Here is a 12,231-nt window from a genome sequence, read left to right on the forward strand (position 1 = left end):
CAGAAATCTTCCAGCAAACAAAAGCCCAGGTCCAGACGGCTTCACAGCTGAATTCTACCAAAAATTTCGAGAAGAGCTAACACCTATCCTCCTCAAACTCTTCCAGAAAATTGCAGAGGAAGGTAAACTTCCAAACTCATTCTATGAGGCCACCATCACCCTAATACCAAAACCTGACAAAGATGTCACACAAAAAGAAAACTACAGGCCAATATCTCTGATGAACATAGATGCACAAATCCTCAACAAAATTCTAGCAATCAGAATCCAACAACACATTAAAAAGATCATACACCATGACCAAGTGGGCTTTATCCCAGGGATGCAAGGATTCTTCAATATCCACAAATCAATCAATGTAATTCACCACATTAACAAATTGAAAAATAAAAACCATATGATTATCTCAATAGATGCAGAGAAGGCCTTTGACAAAATTCAACATCCATTTATGATAAAAACTCTCCAGAAAGCAGGAATAGAAGGAACATACCTCAACATAATAAAAGCTATCTATGACAAACCCACAGCAAACATTATCCTCAATGGTGAAAAATTGAAAGCATTTCCCCTAAAGTCAGGAACAAGACAAGGGTGTCCACTTTCACCGCTACTATTCAACATAGTTCTGGAAGTTTTGGCCACAGCAATCAGAGCAGAAAAAGGAATAAAAGGAATCCAAATTGGAAAAGAAGAAGTAAAACTCTCACTGTTTGCAGATGACATGATCCTCTACATGGAAAACCCTAAAGACCACCAGAAAATTACTAGAGCTAATCAATGAATATAGTAAAGTTGCAGGATATAAAATCAACACACAGAAATCCCTTGCATTCCTATACACGAATAATGAGAAAGTAGAAAAAGAAGTTAAGGAAACAATTCCATTCACCATTGCAACGAAAAGAATAAAATACTTAGGAATATATCTACCTAAAGAAACTAAAGACCTATATATAGAAAACTATAAAACACTGATGAAAGAAATCAAAGAGGACACTAATAGATGGAGAAATATACCATGTTCATGGATTGGAAGAATCAATATAGTGAAAATGAGTATACTACCCAAAGCAATTTACAAATTCAATGCAATCCCTATCAAGCTACCAGCCACATTTTTCACAGAACTAGAACAAATAATTTCAAGATTTGTATGGAAATACAAAAAACCTCGAATAGCCAAAGCAATCTTGAGAAAGAAGAATGGAACTGGAGGAATCAACTTGCCTGACTTCAGGCTCTACTACAAAGCCACAGTCATCAAGACAGTATGGTACTGGCACAAAGACAGACTTATAGATCAATGGAACAAAATAGAAAGCCCAGAGATAAATCCACACACATATGGACACCTTATCTTTGACAAAGGAGGCAAGAATATACAATGGAGTAAAGACAATCTCTTTAACAAGTGGTGCTGGGAAAACTGGTCAACCACTTGCAAAAGAATGAAACTAGATCACTTTCTAACACCGCACACAAAAATAAACTCAAAATGGATTAAAGATCTAAATGTAAGATCAGAAACTATAAAACTCCTAGAGGAGAACATAGGCAAAACACTCTCAGACATAAATCACAGCAGGATCCTCTATGACCCACCTCCCAGAATTCTGGAAATAAAAGCAAAAATAAACAAATGGGATCTAATTAAAAGTAAAAGCTTCTGCACAACAAAGAAAATATAAGCAAGGTGAAAAGACAGCCTTCTGAATGGGAGAAAATAATAGCAAATGAAGCAACTGACAAACAACTAATCTCAAAAATATACAAGCGACTTATGCAGCTCAACTCCAGAAAAATAAACGACCCAATCAAAAAATGGGCCAAAGAACTAAATAGACATTTCTCCAAAGAAGACATACGGATGGCTAACAAACACATGAAAAGATGCTCAACATCACTCATTATCAGAGAAATGCAAATCAAAACCACAATGAGGTACCACTTCACACCAGTCAGAATGGCTGCGATCCAAAAATCTGCAAGCAATAAATGCTGGAGAGGGTGTGGAGAAAAGGGAACCCTCCTACACTGTTGGTGGGAATGCAAACTAGTACAGCCACTATGGAGAACAGTGTGGAGATTCCTTAAAAAATTGCAAATAGAACTACCTTATGACCCAGCAATCCCACTGCTGGGCATACACACCGAGGAAACCAGAATTGAAAGAGACACATGTACCCCAATGTTCATCGCAGCACTGTTTATAATAGCCAGGACATGGAAACAACCTAGATGTCCATCAGCAGATGAATGGATAAGAAAGCTGTGGTACATATACACAATGGAGTATTACTCAGCCATTAAAAAGAATTCATTTGAATCAGTTCTGATGAGATGGATGAAACTGGAGCCGATTATACAGAGTGAAGTAAGCCAGAAAGAAAAACACCAATACAGTATACTAACACATATATATGGAATTTAGGAAGATGGAAATGACGACCCTGTATGCAAGACAGGGAAAGAGACACAGATGTGTATAACAGACTTTTGGACTCAGAGGGAGAGGGAGAAGGTGGGATGATTTGGGAGAATGACATTCTAACATGTATACTATCATGTGAATTGAATCGCCAGTGTATGTCTGACGCAGGATGCAGCATGCTTGGGGCTGGTGCATGGGGATGACCCAGAAAGATGTTATGGGGAGGGAGGTGGGAGGGGGGTTCATGTTTGGGAACGCATGTAAGAATTAAAGATTTTAAATTTTAAAAAATAAAAAACTAAAAAATAAAAAATAAAAAAAAATAAAATAAAATGAACCCGAGGATGCTGCCAGAGGTTGGGGAAAGACCTCAGGAGCATCCTTGGCCAGCACACAGTAGGAACTCAGCAGGACTCTCCCCCCGGCCCCATGGATCACTCAGCAAATATCCTCAACCAAGGCTCCTGTGAGATGACATGTTCAGGTGACCCAGAAAGGGCCCCTGTCTTCCAACTCCGGGAGCTGGGAGGAGGGTGGTCCTGGCGCTGATCAGGAGGGGATGAGGCCCACCCCATGCCAGATGCTCTCCCTCCCAGGGGGCACGTCTGTCACCTAAGCAGAGAGAGACTCAGCCTGGAACCATTCTTTCAGCTCACATCCATGCGGGACCCCATGCCAACAGGAAGAGCAGGCAGGACCCAGGGCTGCCAAGAATGCACCCGGTCATTAGGGACTGACCAGCCATCACGTGCCTTGAACACATTCGAGGAGAACACGACCTCTCCCACAGAGTGGCCCTGGCATCAGAGGCCCTCCGAGTGGTGGTATTATCCTTAGAGCTGAGGAAGCTGAAGGCACAGCGGGGAAGTTGACCAGTCCCCTGTGGTGGTCAGAAGTCCGACCCAGTCTTCCCACTGGGGCTCTTCGGCTTCCTGGCCCAGTGGTGCTTGGAACCCGTCCTGTGTGTCCCTGCCATGTACACACGCTCCCCAAAGCTCCTGTTGGACCATGAGCCAGTTGGGGTGCACACACAAGATGGCGTGGAGGCGTGCCCACCACCCTCAGGCCTGAGACGTGGCACCCCTAATTCCCTGATGGCAGTGACGGGGCCCTCTGGGGTAGGCGGCAGCTGTGGGGTCAGGGTGGGTTGGGGAGGTCTGCTGCCTGGGAGCCCTCTGGGGGGAGCTAAGGACCCCAGGCTTGGCCTCATTGAGGCCAACCTTCCAACAACCTAGGAGGCTGCTCTTCAGCAGAGATGGGTGTGACTGTGACGTCCAACACGCTGGCTCAGGCAGCCGTGGGGACGAAGAGGGGCCCTTGGCATCCTCGACCACCAGGAATCCCTCATGGGGACGTTTTTGCTTGTTCTGTGATTCCCTTCTTCCTTCTAAAAGGAAAGTGCCGGGAACAACTGTGGTGAGGTCGCTGTTCTGTGAGTTGAGCCAGGAGTGAAGGTTTAAACCAGTCCAGTCTGTGCTGGGCGAGCCTCCCCCTCCCCTCCCCCACCTCGGACGGCACAGACCTGGTCACTCTTCTGGGCCTTCTTGGCTCTTTAGGAACTTTAAGGTATGACATTTGTTATTTCTTGTCTTTGTCCAGCATTTGGCAGTGGTCCACTGCAAGGGCCCTGACCCTGTCCTCTCCCCAAGCCCCTTGGCCCTTCCCATGCCCACGCCAAGGCTCGAGGCCCCTGCGGTTCTGTGGCCTCCAGACTCCCCACCCAAGGGGCCAGTCCAGACAGAAGCCACCGCTCTGGGGTGTCCTGGTAGGGGAGGGGACCAGCATCTTATGGTTTCTTCCTGCCAGGAGCAGACTGCTGTCAGGCCAGGCACCAGGGTTTAAAACATCCTATATGTGTAAGAACAAGGACATCCCACACATCCACTGAGTCCCACGACCCTTTCCCAATCCTGCCAGATGTTTTTCTTGGAGGGACCCTGTCGCTCACGTAAACAGCAGAGGGTGTTTTCCCAGGGATGTGGCCCAGGCACTGCTTCTTGACCAGCATCAAGAGAAATCTCCACGGACTCAGAGGAATATATTTTGGGTCTTTGCATGTGGCTGAACAGTGCATAGAAATAAATGGGAGCTGTAACACGAAAGACGGGGTTGGCCGTATGGGGCCATCCATGGTCATTCCCAGTACCCATGTGGTCAACCCTGCGCCTGGGAGCCCCAAGCTAGAGGCGTTGCTGCCTCTTGGGTCTCGGTGCCTCAGGGCTTCCTACGGTAGGGAAAGGGGCTTCCAGCTTCTTTGCAAAGAGAGTCTGTGCAGGGGTGGTCTTAGCGGCCTCAAGGTTGTGGAGAGGTGGCATAGCCCCAGCCACGGGGTTGGGCGGGGGTGCTGAGAGCACCAAGATCTCCCCCCAACTCTGAAGCAAGTCACGTAGGGCAAAGTTTTACAGAGGAGCAATAGATGGTCTCAGAGAGGCTGAGTCAATCGCCAGACACAACACAGCAGCAGACCAGAACTCCGACCTCGGTCGTTTAAACCATGGCTCCCTCCAGTGTCCATCTGACCTGCCCCTTGAGGGCAGCAGGAAAATCTGGGCTCCCCTGGCCTGAGCTCCCATGCCTGCCTCCCCTTGTCCTTGCTAAGACGTGTCCATTCCCAAACCCATGCGTTATTTCCCCCGGCCCTGGGCCGTCATGCCAGGCTCCAGGCTCCCTGCAGGTGAGCCCCACGCCCACCAGCACACCTTGGAGCTCTGCTCATCTGTTCTCTGTGTCCGAGTGTCCTGATTGTAACTGTCTTCTTGAGGCAGCCTTAGGACTGAAGTCCTAGAGCCCTGCTTCTTCGAAGCTCCCTGCACCAAGCCCAGGGAGGCTCTGCCCGGTGGCTTCATGACCAGTACGGTGGGCTGAGTGGTCGCCCCAAAAGCCATCCATCCTTCCACAGCCTGCAAAGGTGACCTTATTCCTATGAAAGGTCTCAGCAGATGGAAATAAGTTACTGACCTCTGCACCAAATCACCTGGGACGCATGTGGACCCTAAATCCAATGGCAGGTGTGCTTGGAAGAGAAGAGGGAGTGATCTGAAGCACAGAGCCACCCAGGGGAGAAGGTTTGTGCAGATGGACACAGAGGTCGCGGTGATGTGGCCACAAGGCTAGGGAGGCCTGGGGTCCCCCAAGAGCTGGACCAGGCCAGAGGGACCCTCCCCTGGAGCCTCTGGAGGGAGCTGAGCCCTGCCCGCACCTTGATCACAGGTTTCTGACTCCAGAACTGGGGGCGAATGAGTTTGTGTTAAAGCTGTCCAGTCTGTGGCCAGTGGCTGCCGCCACCCCTGGACACTGAGAGTGAACTTGCCGGCTCCAAGGTGAGAACAGTGGCAGGACCGGCCCCTGCACCACACACACAGACACAACCTTGTCATGAGGTTAAATGAGTTAATACGCACAGATGCCTGAATCAGGGACTGACACTTGGACCTCAGCCCCCTTCACCTCTTCCTCCCCGTCGTCATCACTGTCATTGTTAGGGGCCCTCATCCACTCATTCAGTGGACACACAGTGCTCCTGCATGGCCCTGATGTGAGCAGCGAGGCCAACGAGCTGGGAGGCTCTGCACAGGACTCACCTGCCTCCTGGGGCCACATGGACAAGGCCTGTGCCGTGACCCAGAGGCCCCAGGAGAGGCTGGATCCTCCGGTCGTGGGAGTCACGGGGGCCTCAGCATCAGAAGCGGAGGGGTGAGCCGGGTTCATCCACGGGGGTGCAGCCCTTCATTCAAAGTGGGGGAAGAATACCATGTGTCACCCTGTGTCCGGGAGGCTCCCCTCGCCCTGGTGGGCTGCGGGCATAGCCTTGGATGACCAGGAGTCTGCATCTCAGGAGGGGCTGAGGCTGGCGCTAAGTGAATCTTCAGTGAGGTTTTTTCCATAAAAACCATCCTAAGTGACTTTGGCTCCATTGCTTTTTGCCAGAAACCTACAATGATCCCAAGATCTTTGTACACTCCAAGGGTGGTGCCTGGGTGTGGAGCCCAGCACAGACCCGAGTCAGTCCTGCCCTGAGTCCCACACCATCCCCCTTCCATGGCCTGGCTTTCTTCTTCCAGGACCTTCAGAATGGTGGAAAGGCAAGTGTGGCCTCAAGCTGGGGGCCCCAGCATGGGCTCCTAGTCCCTGGGGGGTCCCCTTGGGAAACCTGGGGGACCATAGTCCCCACTGCCGTCGGGCAGCTCTGTCTCAGGAATGTCGAGTTTCTTTGCTTTTCTGTGTGATGCAGCACCCAGGGGCGATTGGGAAGTCTACTGGTGTTCCACGCTCCTGCCTTAATGGGGAAACATTATTGCTGCATTGACGCTGCTCACTCGATGCTGGGAATCTGTTAAACACAACTGGCAAGGGGAACAGAGGAAAACAGAAAAAGAAAAATGGAGAGTTGCCTGGTTGCTTCAGGTCTCACCTGTGATTAAGAGTGTGTAGAGCCTGCACATGAACCCAAGTTCCCACACCTGCCAGCTATACGGTGCCAGGCCCTGATTTTAGAAGCCTAGCTTCACTAAGCAGTCATTGACAGAGACAGCTTTTGTGTATTTCAGGTCTACACTGTGATGACTTGATGCCCACAGACATCATGGAATGATTGCTCAACATACGCATCACCTCACACAGTGAGCTCTGTGTGTGTGTGTGTGTGTGTGTGTGTGTGTGTTGTGTGTGTGTGTGTGTGTGTATCTTAATGTTCCTATAATCCATGGAGAAGGCAATGGCAACCCACTCCAGTACTCTTGCCTGGAAACTCCCATGGACGGAGGAGCCTGGTGGGCTGCAGTCCATGGGATGGCTAAGAGTGTGACAGGACTGATCGACTTCCCTTTTACTTTTCACTTTCATGCATTGGAGATGGAAATGGCATCCCACTCCAGTGTTCTTGCCTGGAGAATCCCAGGGACAGGGGAGCCTGGAGGGCTGCTGTCTGTGGGGTCACACAGAGTCGGACACGACTGAAGTGACTTAGCAGCAGTAGCAGTATGCTAGTCTTAGAAAACAAGGTGGAGAGTGTTCCTTGTTTACCCTGAGAGTTCCTGTGAGATTGCTGTTTTCTTCCCTAGATTTTTGGAAGAACTGATTGACAAAACCAGTTGGTTTCATTGTGGCGAGGCTTTTAATTTCAGATTTCGTTTTTTTCATGCAAATAACATTTTCTGATTTTGTATGTCTTCTTGGGTATATTTAGGTAAAGCATTTCCCCTTTGCTAGGCCCGTAGACTCTCCTATTAGTAAGTGAACTGTGGTTCATACTATCTTTCTTTTCTGTAAGATGTGTTTTCCCCCCTTTTAAAGATCCTTGATACTGGTGATTTGTGCTCTGTCTCTTTTTCTTAACCAGTCTCCCTAGGGGTTTATCAGGTTTATCGGTCCTTTCAAAGAGCCGACGTCTGGCTTGTTTAAACAATTCCCTGTTTGCCCTGTGTTCCCTCATTTCCCGCTCCTTTCCTCCATCCACCTTGTGCTCCACACGCTGAGCTTTCTGTCTGGTTTCTTGGATGGAGGCTCAACTGATTTTGGCCTTCCTTCTTTTCCAGTATATGTGTTTAAGGCTTTAGGTTACCATCTAAACACAGTTGGCTGGGTCCCACAAGTTTGAATAAGCCAAATTTTCATTATCTTTTATGTGAAAGTATTTTCTAATTTACATTGTGCTTTTTAAAATTATTATTCATGAAATTCTACAAGAAGTATGTGATTTATCTTCCCAATGTTTGGGGAGGTTTTTCTGGTGACCCTTTTTTGATCTCTGTGAATTCCATGAAGAGCCCCATTTCGGTCTTTTGGGGCTACTGTTATAAATACCATAGACCAGCAGATAAACAAGAGAAAGTTGTTTCTTACAGTACTGGAGCCTGGGAAGTCCCAAGATCACCAGCAGGTGCCACGTCTGGTGAGGCCTGTTTCCTGGTTCCTAGACTGCCTGCTTCTTCTCCCTGTCCTGGCAGCATGGCAGCCCATTCCCTCCTGACCTGAGCCCTCCCAGAGTCCCTGCCTCCTGGTATCATCACCACGTGCACGGTGAATTTGAGGGCACATAAGCCATCAGCCCATTGCAATCCGTAAGTATACCCTGCATTATCTCAGTCCTCTGAAATAATTTGAGCGTTCCTAAGAACCCAATATATATTCATTTTGTTATATGTTCCTTGGGCTCTTGAAAATAATATCTGTCAGTGGGAATGCAGTGTTCTGTGCGTATCAGTTAGATCAGATTTGTCAATCATAATTCAGGTTTCGGTAGCCACGTTGAGTAAAGCAGAAGTAGGTGAAGTTACCCGTAATATATTTTATTTTAACATTCCCAGAATATTGTCATTTCAGTGTGTAATCAACCTGATAAAACCTCATGCAATATTTTACGTTCCTTTTCTCATGCTAAGTCTTTAAAATCCAGTGTGTGTTTCAGGCTTGCAGCACATCTCATTGTAGAGCCAGCCGCATTTCAGGTACTTCGTGGCTGCAGGTGACGACGTCCCAGGGAGCCCAGTTCCCCGAGAGATGTGTCTTTAACGTCTCCCACTGCAATTATGAACTTGGCTGTGACTGCTTTTCTATTTCTGTCAGTTTGTATGTATTGATGTTTTGAGGTTATGTTATTAGGGACATTCAGATTTAGAATCCTCATCGTCTTGGCAGACTGAACTTGTGTGAGCATGAGATGCTCCTCTTTATCGCTAGTGAGGCTTCTTACCTTAGACTCTCTCTGACAGTGATGTTGCCGCGTCAGGTTTCTGTCCTTGTTCACCTGGGCATCTTTTACTCTCCCCTGTCTGTGGTCTTCCATCTTAACATGTGCCTCTGGGAACAGTGTGTGGCTCTAATCTTAATCAGGGTGACGCTTTCATCTTTTAATGAGGACATTTGCTCTGTTTATAACTTTGATGTTTCCGTCTGTAGATACCGTGTTGCTGTGTGTTTTCTGTTTGTCCCACCTATTCCGAGTTCTTTTCTCTTGCCTGCTTTTAGAAGGATGAGGTGTTTCTCTAGTTCTGTGCTCCTCTGCCAGGTTGGTGGGTGCACATTCGCAGACACAGCCTGTGTTTTACAGTGAAGTCTAACTTAGTATTTTACTGCCTCCCTGACACAACTGTTTCCTCCTTGTCACTGTTATCCTTTAAAATTTTAGATATATTTTGGGTGTTATCATCATTGTAGCGTTAATATTTACCCTGACAGTTACTTCATTGTTGGTGTTTACTTGTTTTTTATACTTCAGTCAGAGACGACTTTTCTTTCTTCCAAAGCACTGCCTTAATATTCTTTTAGTTCATGTCCGTGGGTGATGAATTGTCTCATTTCCATTTGCCCTACAAGTCTTTATTTTGCTTGCACTTTCGAAGAGTGTATTTGTTGGGTATCGAATTCCAGGTTGGTGGTTATTTGTTTTTCAGCATTTTACAGATGCCAGTCCATTATCTTCTGACTTCCTTTTTCTTGAAAAGTCAGCTCTCAGTGTTGCTGTGCCATTAAAAGCCACACCTTTTTTCCTCTGAGAGCTTGAACGTTTTCTTCTTGCCTTAGGTACCTGCAGAGCTGCTGAAACCAATGTGTGGTTTTCATTTTTGAGTCAATGCTCTGATTCTTGAACCAACTCTTGCCACTGTCCCTGTCAGTCAGTTCAGTTGCTCAGTGTCTGACCCACTGCGACCCCATGGACTGCAGCCTGCCAGGCTTCTCTGTCCATCACAGATTCCCGGAGCTTGCTCAAACTCATGTCCATCGAGTCGGTGATGCCATCCAAGCATCTCATCCTCTGTCTTCCCCTTCTCCTCCTGCCTTCAGTCTTCCCCAGCATCAGGTTCTTTTCCAAAGAGGCAGTTCTTCGCGTCAGGTGGCCAAAGTATTGGAGCTTCAGCATCAGTCTTTCCAATGAATATTCAGGACTGATTTGCTTTAGGATTGACTGGTTGGATCTCCTTGCAGTCGACGGGGCTCTCAAGAGTCTTTTCCAACACCACAGTTCAGAAGCATCGATTCTTTGGCATTCAGCCTTCTTCATGTGCCAACTCTCTCATCCATACATGACTACTGGAAAAACCATAGCTTTGACTGAATGAACCTTTGTCAGCAAAGTAATGTCTCTGCTTTGTAATGTGCTGTCTAGGTTTGTCATAGCTTTCCTTCCAAGGAGCACGCGTCTCTTCATTTCACCGTCTGCAGTAATTTTGGAGCCCAAGAAAATAAAGACTGTCACTGTTTCCGTTGTTTCCCCATTTATTTGCCATGAAGTGATGGGCCCAGATGCCATGATCTTCATTGTTTGAATGCTGAGTTTTATGCCAGCCTTTTCACTCTCCTCTTTCACTTTCATTAGGAGGCTCTTTCGTTTCAGCCCCTGGAGGCATTTCTTATTCCCCTGACTGTCTTTTCTCCACCATGAGGGGCCCCATTTATAGTTTTTAACAATGTAGTTTAACAACGGGTTCCTTCGATATATTCTATACTTTTTTCCCTCATATATATATTTTTAACCGATCCATTCCTCAGTTCACTGATCCTCTCTTCACTTACATCCAACTTGATGTTAAGCCCAGAGCCTGAGTTCTTAAATTCAGTCACTGTTATTTGAAAGTTCTAGAATCGGTTTTGAGTCTCAGAAAGTTTTCCTTTTGTCAAGTGTCTTTTTGAACTGGTGAAGTTTGCATCTGATTCCTCTAGCATCCCTCTGATATGCTGATATACATCTGATACCTCTGGATCTGGTTCCGTTCTTTTTCTCTTGGTCTTGTTTGTTGTTACACCCTTATTTGCTTTTTTGGTTGCATGGTGGACATTATCTATGGAAACCCCTAGAGTTTCTGGTGATGCTGTCTTCTCCAGAGGTTCCTCTGATGCAGACCTCTAGTGAGGACAGAGCTATCTGTTCACTCAGGGTCTGAGTGACTTGAGGCTGGGGTGTCTTTGTAAGCTGAGTCTCAGCAGCCTTCACCCACCTTCCCCCCTGACCCCAGAGAGGAGCCCTCCAGCATTTTCATCTGGAAGCCTGGGGTGCCTCCCATGGCCCCCTCCCTTCTCAGCAGGTCCTGAAGCCCACCGTCTGTCTCCCAAGCACCACAAGGTGATTGATACTCAGCGCTCAGCCGGTTTGGGCAGAGTGCTGGGTATGTTTTCTGTGCCTCCCTTTTCTTGGGGAGCTTAGTCTCCACCATCCAGACTGACTTGTCAGGCCTGCGGTTGAAGTTTTGTCTTCCCAGCCCAAGGAACTGTCCAGAGCTGTTAGCCAGTCCCCTCTGCTTGACTTTTTCCCTGCCTTTTCTCCCCAGAGTCAGCTTTGTTCTGATGCCCCGAGGGAAGGAGCGGCCCTCTCAGTCTCCAGCTCCCTCACTGGGCTTTGTTTGAAATCTTGGATTGTAGCTGCCTAAGGACCTCTTTTGAAAAGTATTTAGCTTCTCTAGCTCTTGGTAGGCTGACCCACAAGCTGCTTGCATCTATAACTGGTAGTGGGGAAGCCCCGGGTGTCTTCTCTCATCTGAAGCCACATGTAAAATTCCCAGTAATTATATTGATCATCTTTGGTACTGGGGTAAACAAGAACCGGGGGCCCTTGCTTATTACCCACGGTTGTGTTTCTGATCAGAATCCCCCGCTTGCCTGGGCTGTTTCAGGGCCACCTGAACTTGGGAAGAAGGTGGGCAAGCGGCCCATGCGGCCTGGGGACAGAGGAGCCAGTCTGCCCTCTTCCCTTGCCCCTGCCGGCCCAGGGCAGGCCTTGTGATGACAGGCGGCTGGTAGTGGAGGAGAAGGCTGAGGAGGAAGGGGTTGCGTGAACTGTATTCTGTGATGTGGTCACGTGCGGG

This window comes from Ovis canadensis, chromosome 18, assembly GCF_042477335.2.
Source record: "Ovis canadensis isolate MfBH-ARS-UI-01 breed Bighorn chromosome 18, ARS-UI_OviCan_v2, whole genome shotgun sequence".
Taxonomy (NCBI): Eukaryota; Metazoa; Chordata; class Mammalia; order Artiodactyla; family Bovidae; genus Ovis; species Ovis canadensis.